General features: G+C 44.2%; 1 long non-coding RNA gene across 1 annotated transcript in view; it reads right to left on the bottom strand.

Moving 5' to 3' along the window:
- Positions 1 to 18,579, bottom strand: part of LOC122936132 — a 48,912-nt gene extending 30,333 nt beyond the window's left edge. Inside the window, exons 1-2 of the long non-coding RNA XR_006388886.1 lie at positions 18,471 to 18,579; positions 14,103 to 14,381 (exon numbers count right to left, since the gene is read on the bottom strand). This is a non-coding gene — a long non-coding RNA (uncharacterized LOC122936132). The remainder of the gene's footprint in view (positions 1 to 14,102; positions 14,382 to 18,470) is intronic.
- Positions 18,580 to 19,376: the final 797 nt, after the last annotated feature.

Genomic DNA, 19,376 nt, shown 5'->3' with positions numbered 1-19,376 from the left:
CTAAAGGGTTAATGAAGTTTGTAAAATCAGTTTTGAATACCTTGAGGGGTGTAGTTTCTTAGATGGGGTCACTTTTATGGAGTTTTCTACTCTAGGGGTGCATCAGGGGGCTTCAAATGGGACATGGTGTCAAAAAAACAGTCCAGCAAAACCTGCCTTCCAAAAACCATATGGCGCACCTTTCACTCTACGCCCCGCTGTGTGGCCGTACAGTAGTTTACGGCCACATATGGGGTGTTTCTGTAAACGGCAGAGTCAGGGCAATAAAGATACAGTCTTGTTTGGCTGTTAACCCTTGCTTTGTTAGTGGAAAAAATGGGTTAAAATGGAAAATTAGCCAAAAAAATGAAATTCTCAAATTTCATCCCCATTTGCCAATAACTCTTGTGCAACACCTAAAGGGTTAACAAAGTTTGTAAAATCAGTTTTGAATACCTTGAGGGGTGTAATTTATAGAATGGGGTCATTTTTGGGTGGTTTCTATTATGTAAGCCTCGCAAAGTGACTTCAGAGCTGTAGTGGTCCCTAAAAATTGTTTTTTTGTACATTTCTGAAAAATTTCAAGATTTGCTTCCAAACTTCTAAGCCTTGTAACATCCCCAAAAAATAAAATATCATTCCCAAAATAATTCAAACATGAAGTAGACATATGGGGAATGTAAAGGCATCACAATTTTTAGGGGTATTACTATGTATTACAGAAGTAGAAAAACTGAAACTTTGAAATTTACAAATTTTTCCAAATTTTTGTTAAATTATGTATTTTTTGGTGCAAAAAAAATATATTTTTTTACTTCATTTTACCAGTGTCATGAAGTACAATATGTGACAAAAAAACAATCTCAGAACGGCCTGGATAAGTCAAAGCGTTTTAAAGTTATCAGCACTTAAAGTGACTCTGGTCAGATTTGCAAAAAATGGCCTGGTCCTAAGGTGTAAAAAGGCTGTGTCCTTAAGGGGTTAAAGGGTTAAGTACATGCTAAGCCTATTCGGTTATAATATTAATGCATTATATTGGAGATATTCCAGTGGACATGTCTAGACCTGTTCGGACACACTCAGGCTGATGTCAGAAGTAAGTATATAAGGCAAGCTGGACAGATTTTGATAAAGTAATCTGTTACAGTGCTATCAATTTTGAAACTTAAGATGGATAAACGCAAATGTGTTAACGATCCAGACAATTTCTGCTACATATGTGGCAAATGCACTACTTACGATCAGTGCAAGAATCTGACAAAGCGAGTGCATCTTGCAGCTTGGGATGCGAGTGCGTCTGTTACGCCGAAACGCGCGTTGGGGTTGGCGCCATTCTGGAGGAAGCACAGTATGGGTAATTGTCCTATGTCCTATGTTTAATTGTATATTATACATGCATTTCAACAAAATAGCCATGTTAGGATTAATGGGACTTGCGTCCACTGTATGTTTCCTCCAGTGATGTCGTCGTTTTTATCTCCTGTACCAATTCTTTTAATCATGTATACATTCTTTTTGTGACATTAACTGTGATTTTTGTAATAAAGTATTTAATCAGTACAAGCGGTCTGGCATTTCTGTGTAGGTTATATACCAAATCATAAGCTAATTCTGATGCAAAGTAGGGACCATGTCATGCAGGCCTTACAGCTGTTACATAGACAGGATCCGTTGTGCATCTCATTTTTCCTTCCTTCTGACAGATGAGAAGAAGGGTCAAATAAATGATAATGTCAGCCAGGCCGAAAGGCAAAATAGTGGCCCAGTCATGAAGTGGGGAGGGTAGGAACATCATTGGAAGTACACAGAGTGGCCCTATGACATAGTTATGAGGTGAAAGCAGCATAAGGAGACCACAGAGTGGCACAATGACAGAGTGTAGAAGTGGCGGCAGCAGCATCAGGAGTTGGCCACAGGGTGGCGCAATGACTGAGTGGAGGTGGCAGCAGCATCATCAGGAGGCCACAGAGTGGCACAATGACAGAGTGTGGAGGTGGCGGCAGCAGCATCAGGAGTTGGCCACAGGGTGGCGCAATGACTGAGTGGATGTGGCAGCAGCAGCATCAGGAGGCCACAGAGTGGCACAATGGCAGAGTGAGGAGGTAGCAGCAGCATGAGGAGGCCACAGAGGTGACAGAGTGTGGAGGTGGCAGCAGCATCATTAGGAAGCCACAGAGTAATACAACGACAGAGCATGGAGGTGGCGGCAGCAGCATCAGGAGAAGGCCACAGGGTGGCACAATGACTGTGTGGAGGTGGCAGCAGCAGCATCAGGAGGCCACAGAGTGGCACAATGACAGAGTGAGGAGGTAGCAGCAGCAACATGAGGAGGCCACAGAGGTGACAGAGTAAAACACCAAAAAATTAATTCCATAAGTATCTCACATGGAATCATCCGTACACCTCCTATAACGCTAAAAAAGCTACCACGCAAGTAAATATTGTACATTTAATACTTTATTAGAAATCCACATAAAACACAATAATTATATTCTAAAATACATAAAGCAGCAGCCATGAGAACACTGGAGTGTGTCAATAAAAATAGGCTCCAGACATCAAGGGACTAGTACAATGTCAAATAGCAGCATCATCACATGGGGCTCATTATAGCAAACATGCGTCCATATATTGCATATATTGCGGTGAATTGCAATATATGGACGCATGTTTGCTATAATGAGCCCCATGTGACGATGATGCTATTTGACATTGTATTAGTCCCTTGATGTCTGGCGCCTATTTTTATTGACACACTCCAGTGTTCTCATGGTTGCTGCTTTATGTATTTTAGAATATAATTATTGTGTTTTATGTGGATTTCTAATAAAGTATTACATTTACAATATTTACTTGCATGGTAGCTTTTTTAGCGTTATAGGAGGTGTAGAGGTGACAGAGTGTGGAGGTGGCGGCAGCAGCAGCATCAGGAGAAGGCCACAGGGCGGCACAATGACAAAGTGTGGAGGTGGCAGCAGCTTCATTAGGAGGCCACAGAGCGGCACAATGACAGAGTATGGAGGTGGGGGCAGCATTAGGAGAAGGCCACAGGGTGGCACAAAAACAGTGTGAAGGTGGCAGCAGCAGGCCACAGAGCAGCACAATGATAGAGCGTGGAGGTGGCAGCAGCAGCATCAGGAGGAGGTCACAGGGTGGCACAATAACAGTGTGGAGGTGGCAGCAGCAGCATGAGAAGACCACAGAGTGGCACAATGACAGAGTGTGGAGGTGGCAGCAACAGCATCAGGAGGAGGCCACAGGGTGGCACAATGACAGTGTGGAGGTGTCAGCAGCACCATCAGGAGGCTACAGAGTGGCACAATGACAGAGTGTGGAGGTGGAAGCAGCAGCATCTGGAGGCGTTCACAGGGTGGCACAATGGCAGTGTGGAGGTGGCAGCAGCATGAGGAGACCACAGAGTGGCACAATGACAGAGTGTGGAGGTGGCAGAAACAGCCTCAGGAAGCCACAGTTTGACAAGGTGACATAGAGTGGAGGTGGCAGCAGCATCAGAAGACCACTGAGTGGCAAGGTGACATAGTATGGAAGTGGCAGCATCATCAAGAGACCACAGAGTGACCCGGTGACAGAGTGGGGAAGTGGGTGGCAATACCAGTAGCAGATGAAGATGGTGGGTGAAAGAAGGAACACTTGGCATCAGATGTGTGGCATCAGGCAGGTGGCAGCATCAGAATAGTAGCCGAGGCAGGTAGCCAGAATAAACCAGTCTCTTTTGTCAAAGTGCTGGTGTGGCACCATTGATGATCTTGTCTGATAATCAGGCATTGGTTGGTGGAGTTCCTAGCTGATCCACGCCTGATTCCTCTTGACAAGTCTCTCCACATTTTGGCAAGTTCTACTTGGGGTAACACTGCCCCCCGCCACAGTACTGGCCGGGCAGGACAGCTTTTCCAGGTCAAACTCTGCCAGTTGTGGCCACAAATCCAGTTTGGCTTCCCAATAGTCCAGCAGAAATTTTTTTGTGGGGTGGCAGGGTGCTGTCCAAGTATGCCACCACCTACTGGTTCAGGTCCTGCTCCAGGTCTAGCTGCTGCTGGTGAGTAGTTTCTTCACTAGACAGGTGAAGAAAGCTGCTCATTAGAAACTCTAGAGTCAAGTTGTTTCTGATGGAGCTGGGGCTGCTCCTACCCCCCACCCTGCCACAGCAGCCATGGCAGAGAAACGTGAGCGCAGAGGGCCCCCCCGGTCAGATCTGCAAGAGGATGGACAATGGCGCAGATAGGCAGTGGCCAACTGACTACATAAGATGTCTCTATAGTAGTTCAGTTTGTCCTCCCTCTCAGCGGGTGTAAAAAATGCCCCCATTTTGGACCGGTAGCGAGGATCCAAAAAGGTGGTGAGATAGAAGTCATCCCTCTGCCGAATCCTGACAATTTGGCTGTAAATACACAAGCAAGTGAACATGCATCTGGCCAATTGTGCAAGTGACTCGGAGGGACTCCTTGCCTCCATCTCCACTGCATACTGCAACTGGGTGCCTGGGTAAGCTGCCTCGTCTTCCTTATCTCCCTCTTTCTCCTCCGGCTGCTCGTTATCCTCCTCTCCTGTCACCTGTGTACAAAAACCACCCATTTTGCTGCTTGTGCTCCAATGTCCTTCTCCTCCAGTTCAGTCCCCACAGGGCTCGTGAGATCTAGGCACCATGTCTTTAGTCCCCTGACCAACCATATTTACCAGCATCTGTTCCAGGACATGAAGCAGTGGAATGACGTTGTTCATCCCGTAGTCCTGGCGACTGACTAATAATGTGGCCTCCTCAAAGGGCCTGAGCAAACGGCAGGTGTCACGCATGAGCTGCCACTGGCTCACATTGAAGTTATACAGGGGAGTACTCCTGTCTGCTTGGATCATCAATAAATCGTTTATGGCCTTTATCTGTTCGTATATTCGGTCCAACATATGGAGGGTGGAATTCCAACAGATGGAAACGTTGCATATCAGCCTCTGTTGGGGGATGCTGTTCTGCCGCTGCAGCTCAAGAAAGGTGTGCTTTGCGGTGTACAAGTGACTGAAGTGTATGCATGTTTCCTGGCCATTTTTAGTATGTCTTGCAGATGGGTGAAAGACTTCAGGAACCACTTGTCAACCAGATTGAACACATGTGCCATGCAGGGCGCATGGCTCAGTCCTCCTTGAAGCAATGCCGACACCTTGTTCTTCCCGTTGTCGGTCACCATAGTTTTGATTTTGAGTTGTCACGGAGAAAGCCAGGATTCAATGAAGGACACCGATCAGTTCCTCCCCTGTGTGACTCCGTTCACCCAGGCAAACGAGGTGCAGAACAGCGTGACACCGCCGTGCCCTGCACATGTGGTATGCTGTAGGGGCACTGTTAATTGTCCCTGCAGTGGAGGCTGAGGACATGGTGGAGGATGAGGAGGCAGAGGCAGACATTGTAGCAGGACCAACAGCATGGCAACGTGGAGGCGGAAGCTGCGTCACCTGGCCAAGTTGCTGGTGTGGCTGTGCAGGAACCACATTCACCCAGTGGGCTGTAAAGGACATGTATTGTCCCTGACCGTAGCTACAGCTCCACACGTTGGCGCTGCCGCGAACTTTGGCAGACACTGACAGGCTCAAGGACTGGCCCACCTTCTGTTCGACATACGTGTGCAGGGCTGGTACTGCCTTTTTGGCAAATAAATGACGGCTTGGGACTCTTCGCCTCAGCTCAGCACAAACTATCAGTTCTCTTGGAAAGTGAGGGACTGCAGCACCAGCAACTTGGACAGGAGCACATTCAGCTTCTGCGCCGTTGGATGAGTGCGCGCATAATGTTATCTCTTGGCAATCGCTTTGGTGATCAATTGCTGACGGAATGACTGACTAGGAGTAGGAGGAGGAGGAGCAGGAGCATCAGGACCAGCAGATTATTTGAAGGACAGACAGCTCCCTTTGGCTGAGGGGGTGGAGCGTTGACTTCCTGAAGCCAGGTGCATGCCACTGGGTGATGCAGCAGTCGCTGCGGCAGGCTGGACCACCACATCAGAGCCACGGTTCTCCCAGGCTACTTTATGGTGACGCTGCAAAAGTTGACACAGGGCCATGGTGCCACCGATGGCACCCTGGCCACGCTTCACCTTCTGCCCACAGATTCTACATATGGCCATGTTTACCTCCTTTGGCGGCTTAACAAAAAAACTGCCACAGCACCGAGTAGGTGATTTTAGCCCCAACACTCCACACTGACTGCTACTGCCGCTACTTCCGTGCACCACTACTTTCCAAGCAGAAAGGCTACTACAAAGCGATTGGTCTACCCCAGGCATGTTTGGCTACGGACCTCCCACTGCTGCCATCCTGCAGACTCCCGGCCACTCAACTTGCTGGCTCCGTCGCTGCCTCACGGGCATGCTGCAACCCTCTTTTCCCGATGATGATGAAGCCCACGGTCAGAAATTGAATGCAATGAAAAGAAAGAATATTGTTTAAATATTTTTTTAAACACAAGAAAAGCTATACAAATTTAGTGTTTTGCATTCTTCTTCCAATTCCATCCTGCTTGGCTAATTCACCCTAAACAGTGGCCTTCAACTGGGAAATGGTCTGTAACCTGACTAAGTGCTCAGATCCAAACAAAGATCGGGAGGAAGAAGAACAGACCAGGTCAGGACTAAACGGGAAGAACACTGGCAGAGTCAGTGTATCCAAAAGCAGATTCAAATCAACTCAAGGTCAAGTCAGAAAATAAATGACAGACCCAGAATGAGAAACAAGCAAGGAGTCTAATGCTAGACAGGGTCAATACCAGTCACAGCAAAAGTCAAATCGGCAGGCTAAGGTAAAGTCAGGTGTGGGTCAAAGGTCAGAAATTCAGAGGTACAAAAAGGAGAGCAAAAAATGCAGACCAATCACAGGCAATTGTGGCCAGCAGTTGCCTGTTTAAATCCCCCCGCTGCAGGAAGGAACGGACGCCGGCGCTACCTTGCTTGGCCTGGCGTCCCTGCATACTGATTGACTGACCAACCCTGCTATCAGCCAGTGGCACTACAACAGAGAACTTGGAGAAACAAATAAAAGTCACAAAGTAAAAGTCTGATACGTTGCCTGGAATCTTGGCGCTGCTGAACCCAAAAAGTGACGTGGGTTAAAGTCACCAGGTAATTCTCTGTAAATCTTTTATAGGACCGCGCTGCTGAATCTCTACACCACAGGGCTCATTTCTGGTAACCCATACATGGTCGGGCAGCTTGGAGAACATTTATCTTGTATCTTTGTGATATGCTTGTTGCAAGTGGATACTTGTGAGAATAATAAACCATTTTATTTATGCGGACGAGGAAGTGCTTCACTATCTTGCGAACCCCTTGCTATTCTACAGGTTATATAGATTGAGGGAGCGAGTTCTTGTGGATTCAAACCCTTTTCTTCCATGTCCGGGTTACCAGAAATGAGCCCTGAGGTGTAGAGATTCAGCAGCGTGGTCCTATACAAGATTTACAGAACAGAGAACTTGGGCTCACCATGTAAGCTCACACAGGTAAGTACATGACAAAAAAGGTAAATAAGAATTTGTATATTCTTTTTTGAAGGTAGCTACCCTTTTTACTTTGGTGTGTAATTTTTTGCTTGTTCCAGATTTTGCTGCTTTTTCTGCCTAGTTTGATAATAACTCCTTATCAGAATTCTTGAGAACATGTTATCATTTTTTTCTTTTTAATAAACAGATGCCTACAGGTATTCTAAGATTTATATTCTAAACTTTCCTAGACTCAGGGGTGATATTTTCAAAAAACAAACACTTCCTGAGAGTGTAATTGCAGATCAACTTAAGATCGGGTAACGCGGAAATGAAATTGCTTTTCATTTTAATACGTGTGATATTATTATATTAGAACACCATGGACCAAAGATCGTTAGAAAATAAAATGGGCAACGCACCCGCGGCTCAGGCGCCAGAGTAAATGAAAGACATTCAAGAACACAAACAGAAGGCTGCAAGTGACAGTGCAAACAGTGGTCTCATGACGAGAGAGTGTTCTCTGTGCCATCTGCAGAAGGAGAGCGCTAATCTTATGACAGAAACAGCACCAAAATGCTTCCACCCAAACAAACAGATGCATGGCTCTGATAACAAACCTTCTGCTCTACACATTATGTAAAGTACATTTATATTAATGATATAATGTAATGAGTCTTTTCCCCGAAGCAAAGTGGAGAGGAGCTGTACATTAGCTTAATTGAGGTGAATATAAATTCATAAAACTTTAACCTTTTGATTGAGATTATTGGAAAGTGCTAAGAAAATGGACAATAAATATTGTTTCTTTATGAGAGTTTTATAAAGTAATCTGGAACAAATAGAGACAAATGGATTGTCTCTTCAATAGGGATGAGCGAACTCGAACTGTATAGTTCGGGTTCGTACCGAATTTTGGGGTGTCCGTGACACGGACCCGAACCCGGACATTTTCGTAAAAGTCCGGGTTCGGGTTCGGTGTTCGTCGCTTTCTTCGCGCTTTTGTGACGCTTTCTTGGCGCTTTTTGAAAGGCTGCAAAGCAGCCAATCAACAAGCGTCATACTACTTGCCCCAAGAGGCCATCACAGCCATGCCTACTATTGGCATGGCTGTGATTGGCCAGAGCACCATGTGACCCAGCCTCTATTTAAGCTGGAGTCACATAGCGCCGCCCGTCACTCTGCTCTGATTAGCGTAGGGAGAGGTTGCGGCTGCGACAGTAGGACGAGATTAGGCAGATTAACTCCTCCAAAGGACTTGATTAACTGATCGATCTGCAGCTGTGGATCATTGAGCTGCTGATCCTCAATTGCTCACTGTTTTTAGGCTGCCCAGACCGTTTGTCAGTCACATTTTTCTGGGGTGATCGGCGGCCATTTTGTGTCTTGTGGTGCGCCAGCACAAGCTGCGACCAAGTGCATTTAACCCTCAATGGTGTGGTTGTTTTTTGGCTAAAGCCTACATCAGGGTGAAGCTGTCACACCAAGTGCATTTAACCAGCAATAGTCTGTTTATTTTTTGGCCATATATTACATCAGGGGCAAGCTGCGCCTGTCACCAAGTGCATTTAACCCTCAATGGTGCGTTTGTTTTTTGGCTAAAGCCTACATCAGGGTGAAGCTGTCACACCAAGTGCATTTAACCAGCAATAGTCTGTTTATTTTTTGGCCATATACTACATCAGGGGCAAGCTGCGCCCGTCACCAAGTGCATTTAACCCTCAGTAGTGTGGTTGGTCAAGCTATCACACCAAGTGCATTTAACCAGCAATAGTCTGTTCATTTTTTGGCCATATACTAAATCAGGGGCAAGCTGCGCCCGTCACCAAGTGCATTTAACCAGCAATAGTCTGTTCATTTTTTGGCCATATACTACATCAGGGGCAAGCTGCGCCCGTCACCAAGTGCATTTAACCCTCAGTAGTGTGGTTGGTCAAGCTGTGACACCAAGTGCATTTAACCAGCAATAGTCTGTTCATTTTTTGGCCATATACTACATCAGGGGCAAGCTGCGCCCATCACCAAGTGCATTTAACCAGCAATAGTGTGGTTATTTTTTGGCCATATCCCAGTCTAATTCTGTCACTAAATCCATACCGGTCACCCAGCGCCTAAATACTAGGCCTCAAATTTATATCCCGCTAAATCTCTCGTTACCGCTGTCCTGTTGTGGCTGGGAAAGTTATTTAGTGTCCGTCAAAGCACATTTTTTGTTCTGGGTTGAAATACAATTCCCAATTTAGCAATTTAAAAATTTAGTGGTTTCTGCTGTATCAGAGCTATTTGAAATCTATCCCTAAAAGGGTATATAATATTCAAGGTGCACATAGGGTCATTCAGAATAACTTCACACACCCGCTACTGTGCATTTCCAAGTCTAATTCTGTCACTAAACCCATACCTGTCACCCAGCGCCTAAATACTAGGCCTCAAATTCATATCCAGCTAAATCTGTCGTTAGTGCTGTAGCTGGGCGAGTTATTTAGTGTCCGTTCAAGCACATTTCTTGTTCTGGGTTGAAATACAATTCCCAATTTAGCAATTTCATAATTTAGTGGTTTCTGCTATATCAGAGCTATTTGAAATCTATCCCTAAAAGGGTAGATCATATTGAAGGTGCACATAGGGACATTCAGAATAACTTCACACACCCGCTACTGTGCATTTCCAAGTCTAATTCTGTCACTAAACCCATACCTGTCACCCAGCGCCTAAATACTAGGCCTCAAATTTATATCCAGCTAAATCTGTCCTTAGTGCTGTAGCTGGGCGAGTTATTTAGTGTCCGTTCAAGCACATTTCTTGTTCTGGGTTGAAATACAATTCCCAATTTAGCAATTTCATAATTTAGTGGTTTCTGCTATATCAGAGCTATTTGAAATCTATCCCTAAAAGGGTATATAATATTCAAGGTGCACATTGGGTCATTCAGAATAACTTCACACACACCCGCTACTGTGTATTTCCAAGTCTAATTCTGTCACTAAACCCATACCTGTCACCCAGCGCCTAAATACTAGGCCTCAAATTTATATCCTGCTAAATCTCTCGTTAACGCTGTCCTGTTGTGGCTGGGAAAGTTATTTAGTGTCCGTCAAAGCACATTTTTTGTTCTGGGTTGAAATACAATTCCCAATTTAGCAATTTCATAATTTAGTGGTTTCTGCTATATCAGAGCTATTTGAAATCTATCCCTAAAAGGGTATATAATATTCAAGGTGCACATTGGGTCATTCAGAATAACTTCACACACACCCGCTACTGTGTATTTCCAAGTCTAATTCTGTCACTAAACCCATACCTGTCACTCAGCGCCTAAATACTAGGCCTCAAATTTATATCCTGCTAAATCTCTCGTTAACGCTGTCCTGTTGTGGCTGGGAAAGTTATTTAGTGTCCGTCAAAGCACATTTTTTGTTCTGGGTTGAAATACAATTCCCAATTTAGCAATTTCATAATTTAGTGGTTTCTGCTATATCAGAGCTATTTGAAATCTATCCCTAAAAGGGTATATAATATTCAAGGTGCACATTGGGTCATTCAGAATAACTTCACACACACCCGCTACTGTGTATTTCCAAGTCTAATTCTGTCACTAAACCCATACCTGTCACCCAGCGCCTAAATACTAGGCCTCAAATTTATATCCTGCTAAATCTCTCGTTAACGCTGTCCTGTTGTGGCTGGGAAAGTTATTTAGTGTCCGTCAAAGCACATTTTTTGTTCTGGGTTGAAATACAATTCCCAATTTAACAATTTCATAATTTAGTGGTTTCTGCTATATCAGAGCTATTTGAAATCTATCCCTAAAAGGGTATATAATATTCAAGGTGCACATTGGGTCATTCAGAATAACTTCACACACACACGCTTCTGTGCATTTCCAAGTCTAATTCTGTCACTAAATCCATACCGGTCACCCAGCGCCTAAATACTAGGCCTCAAATTTATATCCCGCTGAATTTGAATACAATACATTGGGCCAAATAATATATTTGTTGTTGTGGTGAACCATAACAATGAGAAAAACATCTAGTAAGGGACGCGGACGTGGACATGGTCGTGGACATGGTCGGACATGGTGGGTGACGTGAAGCCTCATTCTCTGCTATGACATGCAGACTGATTCTCTGCTGTCATGAAGCCAGATTGTCTGTTACGGGACCTCTCTGCTCTGCCTGTGTGCTAGGCCTAAATATATGCCAATGGACTGTTGCAGTGGTGGGTGACGTGAAGCCTCATTCTCTGCTATGACATGCAGACTGATTCTCTGCTGACATGAAGCCAGATCGTCTGTTACGGGACCTCTCTGCTCTGCCTGTGTGCTGGGCCTAAATATATGCCAATGGACTGTTGCAGTGGTGGGTGACGTGAAGCCTCATTCTCTGCTATGACATGCAGACTGATTCTCTGCTGTCATGAAGCCAGATTATCTGTTACGGGACCTCTCTGCTCTGCCTGTGTGCTAGGCCTAAATATATGCCAATGGACTGTTGCAGTGGTGGGTGACGTGAAGCCTCATTCTCTGCTATGACATGCAGACTGATTCTCTGCTGACATGAAGCCAGATTGTCTGTTACGGGACCTCTCTGCTCTGCCTGTGTGCTAGGCCTAAATATATGCCAATGGACTGTTGCAGTGGTGGGTGACGTGAAGCCTCATTCTCTGCTATGACATGCAGACTGATTCTCTGCTGTCATGAAGCCAGATTGTCTGTTACGGGACCTCTCTGCTCTGCCTGTGTGCTAGGCCTAAATATATGCCAATGGACTGTTGCAGTGGTGGGTGACGTGAAGCCTCATTCTCTGCTATGACATGCAGACTGATTCTCTGCTGACATGAAGCCAGATTGTCTGTTACGGGACCTCTCTGCTCTGCCTGTGTGCTAGGCCTAAATATATGCCAATGGACTGTTGCAGTGGTGGGTGACGTGAAGCCTCATTCTCTGCTATGACATGCAGACTGATTCTCTGCTGATATGAAGCCAGATTGTCTGTTACGGGACCTCTCTGCTCTGCCTGTGTGCTAGGCCTAAATATATGCCAATGGACTGTTGCAGTGGTGGGTGACGTGAAGCCTCATTCTCTGCTATGACATGCAGACTGATTCTCTGCTGTCATGAAGCCAGATTGTCTGTTACGGGACCTCTCTGCTCTGCCTGTGTGCTAGGCCTAAATATATGCCAATGGACTGTTGCAGTGGTGGGTGACGTGAAGCCTCATTCTCTGCTATGACATGCAGACTGATTCTCTGCTGACATGAAGCCAGATTGTCTGTTACGGGACCTCTCTCCTCTGCCTGTGTGCTAGGCCTAAATATATGCCAATGGACTGTTGCAGTGGTGGCTGACGTGAAGCCTCATTCTCTGCTATGACATGCAGACTAATTCTCTGCTGACATGAAGCCAGATTGTCTGTTACGGGACCGCTCTCCTCTGCCTGGGTGCTGGGCCTAAATTTATGACAATGGACTGTTGCAGTGGTGGCTGACGTGAAGCCTGATTCTCTGCTATGACATGCAGACTGATTCTCTGCTGACATGAAGCCAGATCCTCTGTTACGGGACCTCTCTCCTCTGCCTGGGTGCTGGGCCTAAATTTATGACAATGGACTGTTGCAGTGGTGGCTGACGTGAAGCCTGATTCTCTGCTATGACATGCAGACTGATTCTCTGCTGACATGAAGCCAGATCCTCTATTACGGGACCTCTCTCCTCTGCCTGGGTGCTGGGCCTAAATTTATGAAAATGGACTCTTACAGTGGTGGGTGACGTGAAGCCTGATTCTCTGCTATGACATGAAGACTGATTCTCTGCTGACATGAAGCCAGATTGTCTGTTACGGGACCTCTCTCCTCTGCCTGGGTGCCGGGGCCTAAATATCTGAGAATGGACTGTTCCAGTGGTGGGTGACGGGAAGCCAGATTCTCTGCTATGGAACCTCTCTCCAATTGATTTTGGTTAATTTTTATTTATTTAATTTTTATTTTAATTAATTTCCCTATCCACATTTGTTTGCAGGGGATTTACCTACATGTTGCTGCCTTTTGCAGCCCTCTAGCCCTTTCCTGGGCTGTTTTACAGCCGTTTTAGTGCCGAAAAGTTCGGGTCCCCATTGACTTCAATGGGGTTCGGGACGAAGTTCGGATCGGGTTCGGATCCCGAACCCGAACATTTCCGGGATGTTCGGCCGAACTTCTCGAACCCGAACATCCAACGCTCAACTCTACTCTTCAAGATAGCCCTTGGTTTTAGGCTTAAAGAGGTTTTCCAGGAGTATAATATTGATGCAATATGTGACTGGTAGGGGTCCAACACTCAGCACTACCACCAATCAACTGTTTGAAGAGGCAGAGGTGCTCCGGTGAGTGCTGTGGCCTCCTTCCAGATTCTGTCGTTTCTGGTGATGGTGTACTGAAGCCTAGCTCTCATTCATCTGAATCTGTTTCCAGCTCCATTCACAGTATAGTTTTTGGTGCCTCTTCAGCCTAAAATAGGTGATCATGGGGGTTCCAGGTGCTAGACCCCCACCGATCTGATACTTATAAGTTCTATCCAGAGAATAGGCATGGAGACAGCATGTTATGGAACATTGTAAATTTGTGTCTCTCCTAGGAAGTTGGGTCAATGAATCAAAATCTCTTACCATATTTCGCTACCTTTTCCATCTCGTAGATATTTCCTCCACCAAGTTATTAAATTTACTCTTTATCAGGAGATGTGGGGGTTATAGGGCTCCGAGTTATTTGCTGGGGTTACAGAACTCAGAGTCCAAATCAGGCACCAAACAGGATGCACCAAACAGGATGAAGTTGAGGAAATATCCCCAGAGCTGGGGTTAGCTAGAGTAAGGAAACAACTCCATGTGCTCCATTCCTTACATAGACGGATGAAAGCTACAGAGACACACCGATGTCTGGATGATCTACAGAGAGAAAGAAAGAGACAGAGAAAAGAGGGTTAAGAAATATTCATGGCTGAGCATTGGAATCAGTAAGGTATCTTGCTTCTTAAGCTATTTAGACTGCAGTGAGGGGAATATTGTTAATACACCCTTCACACTTGCAGACGACTTGGCCAGTTATTTATCTAAAAACCTGTATGCCTCAGTAATGAATTACAGGCAGGCACAATTGCAAACATGATAATGCCAGCCATTGATTCTGCAGGAAGAGATCTGATAAAAATGAGAGGAAAGAGTATAATAATTTCCTTGCTCACATCACAGAAAATTGTTACCTTTCGAAAAAATGCAAATATTTATAGGTTCGCTGTTGTTAATTATTATAATTATAATAATTTGTGTCAATCCTCAAGCTAAGCTATGTTACTTATCTGAACTTGAAGTCTTGGGTGCATGGTATAACATTACACTACACCATGTACCAATGTTACCTGCCCGCAACCCACTACCTTCCTTAGTCCGCAGTATAACACAGTCCCACTAAAAGGAACCCAAAAAATTAATTAAAAACAGTTCGGCCTGGATCTCTATATGGAAGTAATAATTATTAATCAATGCAGAATATTAATAATGAATATTAATACATGAATGATAATAATATGCAAATATTAATATCTATAGTATTAATATTAAGTGTTCTGCCTATCTCTAAGGGTCACTAGGGGTATCCTAGTTTCCTTCCTTTTTCCTTGGTATCTCTCCCTCTATTACCTTTTCTTCTTTGTGTACAGGTTAAGTCATGACAAAGAAAATACTTTTGAGGCCCCATATCTCACCATCCACTACAGCTTCAAATGTGAGACTACCATAATTTTATAGACAATCATCTTGGCTATCTCATACATAATTGGACTATTATTATATAACTATTTAGCATATGATTAGTTATAAGGATTCTTGTCATGTAATTGCATTGTCACTGTTTTGCTCCTAAAATTCTAAATTTTATTTTTTATTATTTTGTAAATCCACCATTGGCTTTCAACACTGCCTGAATCCTTCTGGGCATGCTCTCGATCAGATTAAAAAATGTCTCGACCGAAATCTGTTCCCAGGTCTCTTCTACACTTTCCCAATGTTGGTGTATAATGGTTGACTCACTTGGGTACAAATACAGATTTTTCTTCAACTCTACCCAAAAATTTTTAGGTCTGGAGACGGTGAAGGCCAATCCAGCACCTCTACTTCAATGTCATTGAACCATTTCTTCACCAATCTCGACGTATGCTTTGTTTAGTTGCCCTGCTGGTTTAATTACGAATAAAACCTCTAAGCTTGTGTATGACATTTACATTATTAATGATTCATACCATTTGGTCATCTGACCATAGAACATCTCTTTACACGTGCTGTTAACTTTAAAACTTAACTTCTATAAATAGACAATAACTGACCAGAAAAAAAAATAACTGTGAAACTATTTTAAAATCTCAGTAGTCGATAGAAGTATCCCCTTCGTTCTATTTAATATTTAGTATATGAGAGGAGTCACTGTTTATGTCTTTCACAGTGACACTCTGCTCCTAGTGACAAAGTAGCAAGGTAGCCAGTTTGTGCACGCTATGACCGTCTACATATCATTTCATTAGTATCCACTACTTCCCACTCATAGGCTTAGAATGGATTAACTACCTCCTACTGATCTAAAACAACACACAGACACAAACTTGAGCCAACGCTTCTTATAGCGATATTAAAGTCGAGGCTTCCTAACCTTTTTGTGGGCCACCATTGCAGACTTAATGTGCAATGCGCATCACAGGGTGCTTGCATGGATGTCTGTGATTTCACTATTACAAAGTATTCAAGCCACCTCCACTGCCATGTTTGTCGCACCAGAACTGATAGTCCTTGTGAAGAGATGACTTGTCGATTTTGTCTGGACGTTCATCTCTTGGCTTTGGAATGGATGGATGGACTTCATCATGGCGCTCACATGATGCAGTTTAGAAATTTTCTTGGCCGAGATACTGCTATTGATGAGCTGGATGATGTTGTTTCTCTTTTCTTGGTAAATCTTCTTCATGGCTGCTCCTCGATTCGAACCAATGACCTTTCACTTGGGAATTAACCTAGTAACACACTGAGCTATTAGGGAATGTGGGAACAGGTTGTAATTTGTAGTATACAAGAAGAAAAAGATTGTTCCACCACCAGGAGCAAAACAGAAACAATGGAGTTACATGACAAGAATCTGCAAAACGAATTATATGCTAAATGGTTGCTAGTCCAATTTATGTATGAGATAGCCAAGATGATTGTCTATAATCATACGTTTGAAGCTGTAGAGAATGGTGACATATGTTGTTACCCTTTGCTTATATATATATATATATATATATATCTGAGTTTACAATCAAAAGAGTACATCAGGTGTCCGGGAAGGTTTTAGATCGGGCCTCACCTCGCTATGACGTACCGTTCCTGAGATATTCCCAAAAAATGCATTAGCCAATAGAAGCTTGGTCACATGACCCTTATCAGCCAATAGCAGCTCGCAGTCCCTTACTCTCCACATGCACAGGGTGCTGTGGATGACACTGTTAAGGGAGCGGAGTGCTGTGGAGGTCACAGTTCAGGGGGCAGGTAGGTTGGCCATTCAGGCCACCCTCAAAAGACAGACTTAAAAACTCCGCCCCAGGTCCAGATAAGCCACGCCCTGACTCGGTTTGGCCACGCCCCTCCCACACCGCAGCCGATGGGGATTGAAAAAATGAAGGTAAAAATCAGGAGGTCTCTGTTAGGGGGCAGGGAATGGTGGAGGTCACATTTAAGGAGACGGTCTGCTGTGAAGGTCAGTGTTAAGGGGCGGGGTGCTGTAGAGGTCACTGTTAAAGGGGGTGGGGTGTTGTGGAGGTCACATTTTAAGGGAACAGAGCTCTCTGAAGGTCACTGTTAAGGGGGCGGGTTATTGTGGAAATCACTGTTAACAAGACTGGGTACTGTGGAGGTCACTAATAAAGAGACGGCTGCTGTGGAGGTCACTGTTAAAGAGAAGGGTGCTGTGGATGTTAGTGTTAAGAGGGTAGGCCGCTGTGGAGGTCACTGTTAAAGGGGCCTGGTACTGTAGATGTCACTGTTATACTGGATACTGTCAATATCTGTTAACAACACGCAAACATTAAATGAAATAAATTAAATATACATATATATCAACAACACATCAGCTATTCTGGTACAATACCTTACAATATTACTCCCACCCACAATTCTACATACACAATACAATTCACTCACTCATTACTTCACCAGAGACCACAAAACCCACCTGGCTCTAACTGTCCCTATTACTAAGGGGTAGCAGGGGTACACAATAAGGGGCTGAGGGAAAAGGTACTGTACTTAGTCTCTGCTGGAGACATTCTTGGAGTTCCTGGTAAAGTGTGTGGTGGGCAGGGAATCTGGTGTGCAGTGTCTCATGAACTCCCTGTGTTGGGCTATCTAAGCCCAACCACAGTGCCCCCCCCCCTCCCCCAGCCTATGGTGCAGGCATATGACATCATCATGAGCATGTGCAGGAATTCAGGTATCATTTCCACCAGCTGGACTCAAGAAAATTCCCAGATTGTAAAAGGTAACTAAAAAAGAAAAAGAGCCCCCCCCCCCCACCATGGCTAGAGAAAACAGTACAACAAAGAGGGCTCCTCAGTATCTGTTCTCAGGTGACAACATAAGGCCACATAAGAACATAGGGAGATCTAACTAGATGTTTCCTGCCCTATATGTCACCAAGAGCATCTTCTCGCACAAGATATCAAGAACCAAGGTATGCCCCGATGGAAAAAATTGTGGCCCTCCTTTCACAGTCCTAGGGAGCAACGGTGTGAGGAAATCTACTGTGATTGATGGTAACAGCCAGATCCACTACCACTCCTATCTTCCACTCCCACTCCTCCCGGGCCACTGGGTAGACATACTGACTGGTTTATTTAAAGGGGTTCAAATAAAGGAAAGTAACATAAAAGCAAATTCATTTATTGTATATACAGAACTTGCTATAGATTAGACATCCTTCTCTAACAACTGTTGTACTTCTCTCTTCAAACTTACCAAAACCACACTTTGGCAAACTAGTGGATTGGGGGCCCCACCTCCTCTCCTTAATTCTGTATTCCAGTACCATGGAAACATAAGTCTAACAAGAAAAGGCAGAATTGAAAATGGATGTAAATTCCAGCACATATTATGTCTATGAATTATAGACAGGTGGAGTCCACACATGGCAAGTCTGAACAGACATATGGGTGTGAAGAACGTATATTAGACGCTAGAAGTGTGAGATGAGGATGAGCAGTGCTATGGAAAAGAGGCAAGATTTGACATTTCGGGAAGGGAAAGATTTGCTGTGTGTTAAATGAAACAGAAACAAATCTCAAACAGCAGGAATTTTATACATGTAAAGGCATAAACCATTGAAATAGACACTACACAAGATTCATGTAAATCCAGGGCAATGGGCCAGATGGAGGAGCCTTCCCAGTAGCAGTGTCATAACCTGGATAACTGGTTATTACAGTACACAGTACAGAATTGGCATATCCTACAGAATTTACCAAGATGTGTATGAGAGAGAGCAAAGCAGGAGAATAGAACTCTGCTCCCCTAGTAATAAAGTATTACAGATAAGCAAATTGATTTGGACATTTAACACAACTTTTTCAAAAAGTTTGGATTCTACAGTAATCAAATTAAATGTTTTAATTCTGGAGAATAAAGAGAGAGAGAGAGACAATTCTATGCAATTAAAGCACTTTTAATTTGAGTCAAATGTATTCAGACCTGAATCGAATTGGATGGAAGATTCAGCAAAATCAAACTTAAATCGAAGTTTAAAAAATGTGTTCATCTCTGTTCAGTATAATAGGGAAAGCTGCATGATCTGCATAATTACATCTTCTGCCCTCTGTAACAATTTTGTTTTGTTGGAAGTACACTCTTTTACTTTTTTTACAACTT

The sequence above is a fragment of the Bufo gargarizans genome, chromosome 4, assembly GCF_014858855.1.
Source record: "Bufo gargarizans isolate SCDJY-AF-19 chromosome 4, ASM1485885v1, whole genome shotgun sequence".
In the NCBI taxonomy this organism is placed as follows: domain Eukaryota; kingdom Metazoa; phylum Chordata; class Amphibia; order Anura; family Bufonidae; genus Bufo; species Bufo gargarizans.
The sequence above is the reverse complement of the archived record's forward strand: the minus strand, read 5'-3'. Positions and strand labels throughout refer to the sequence as shown.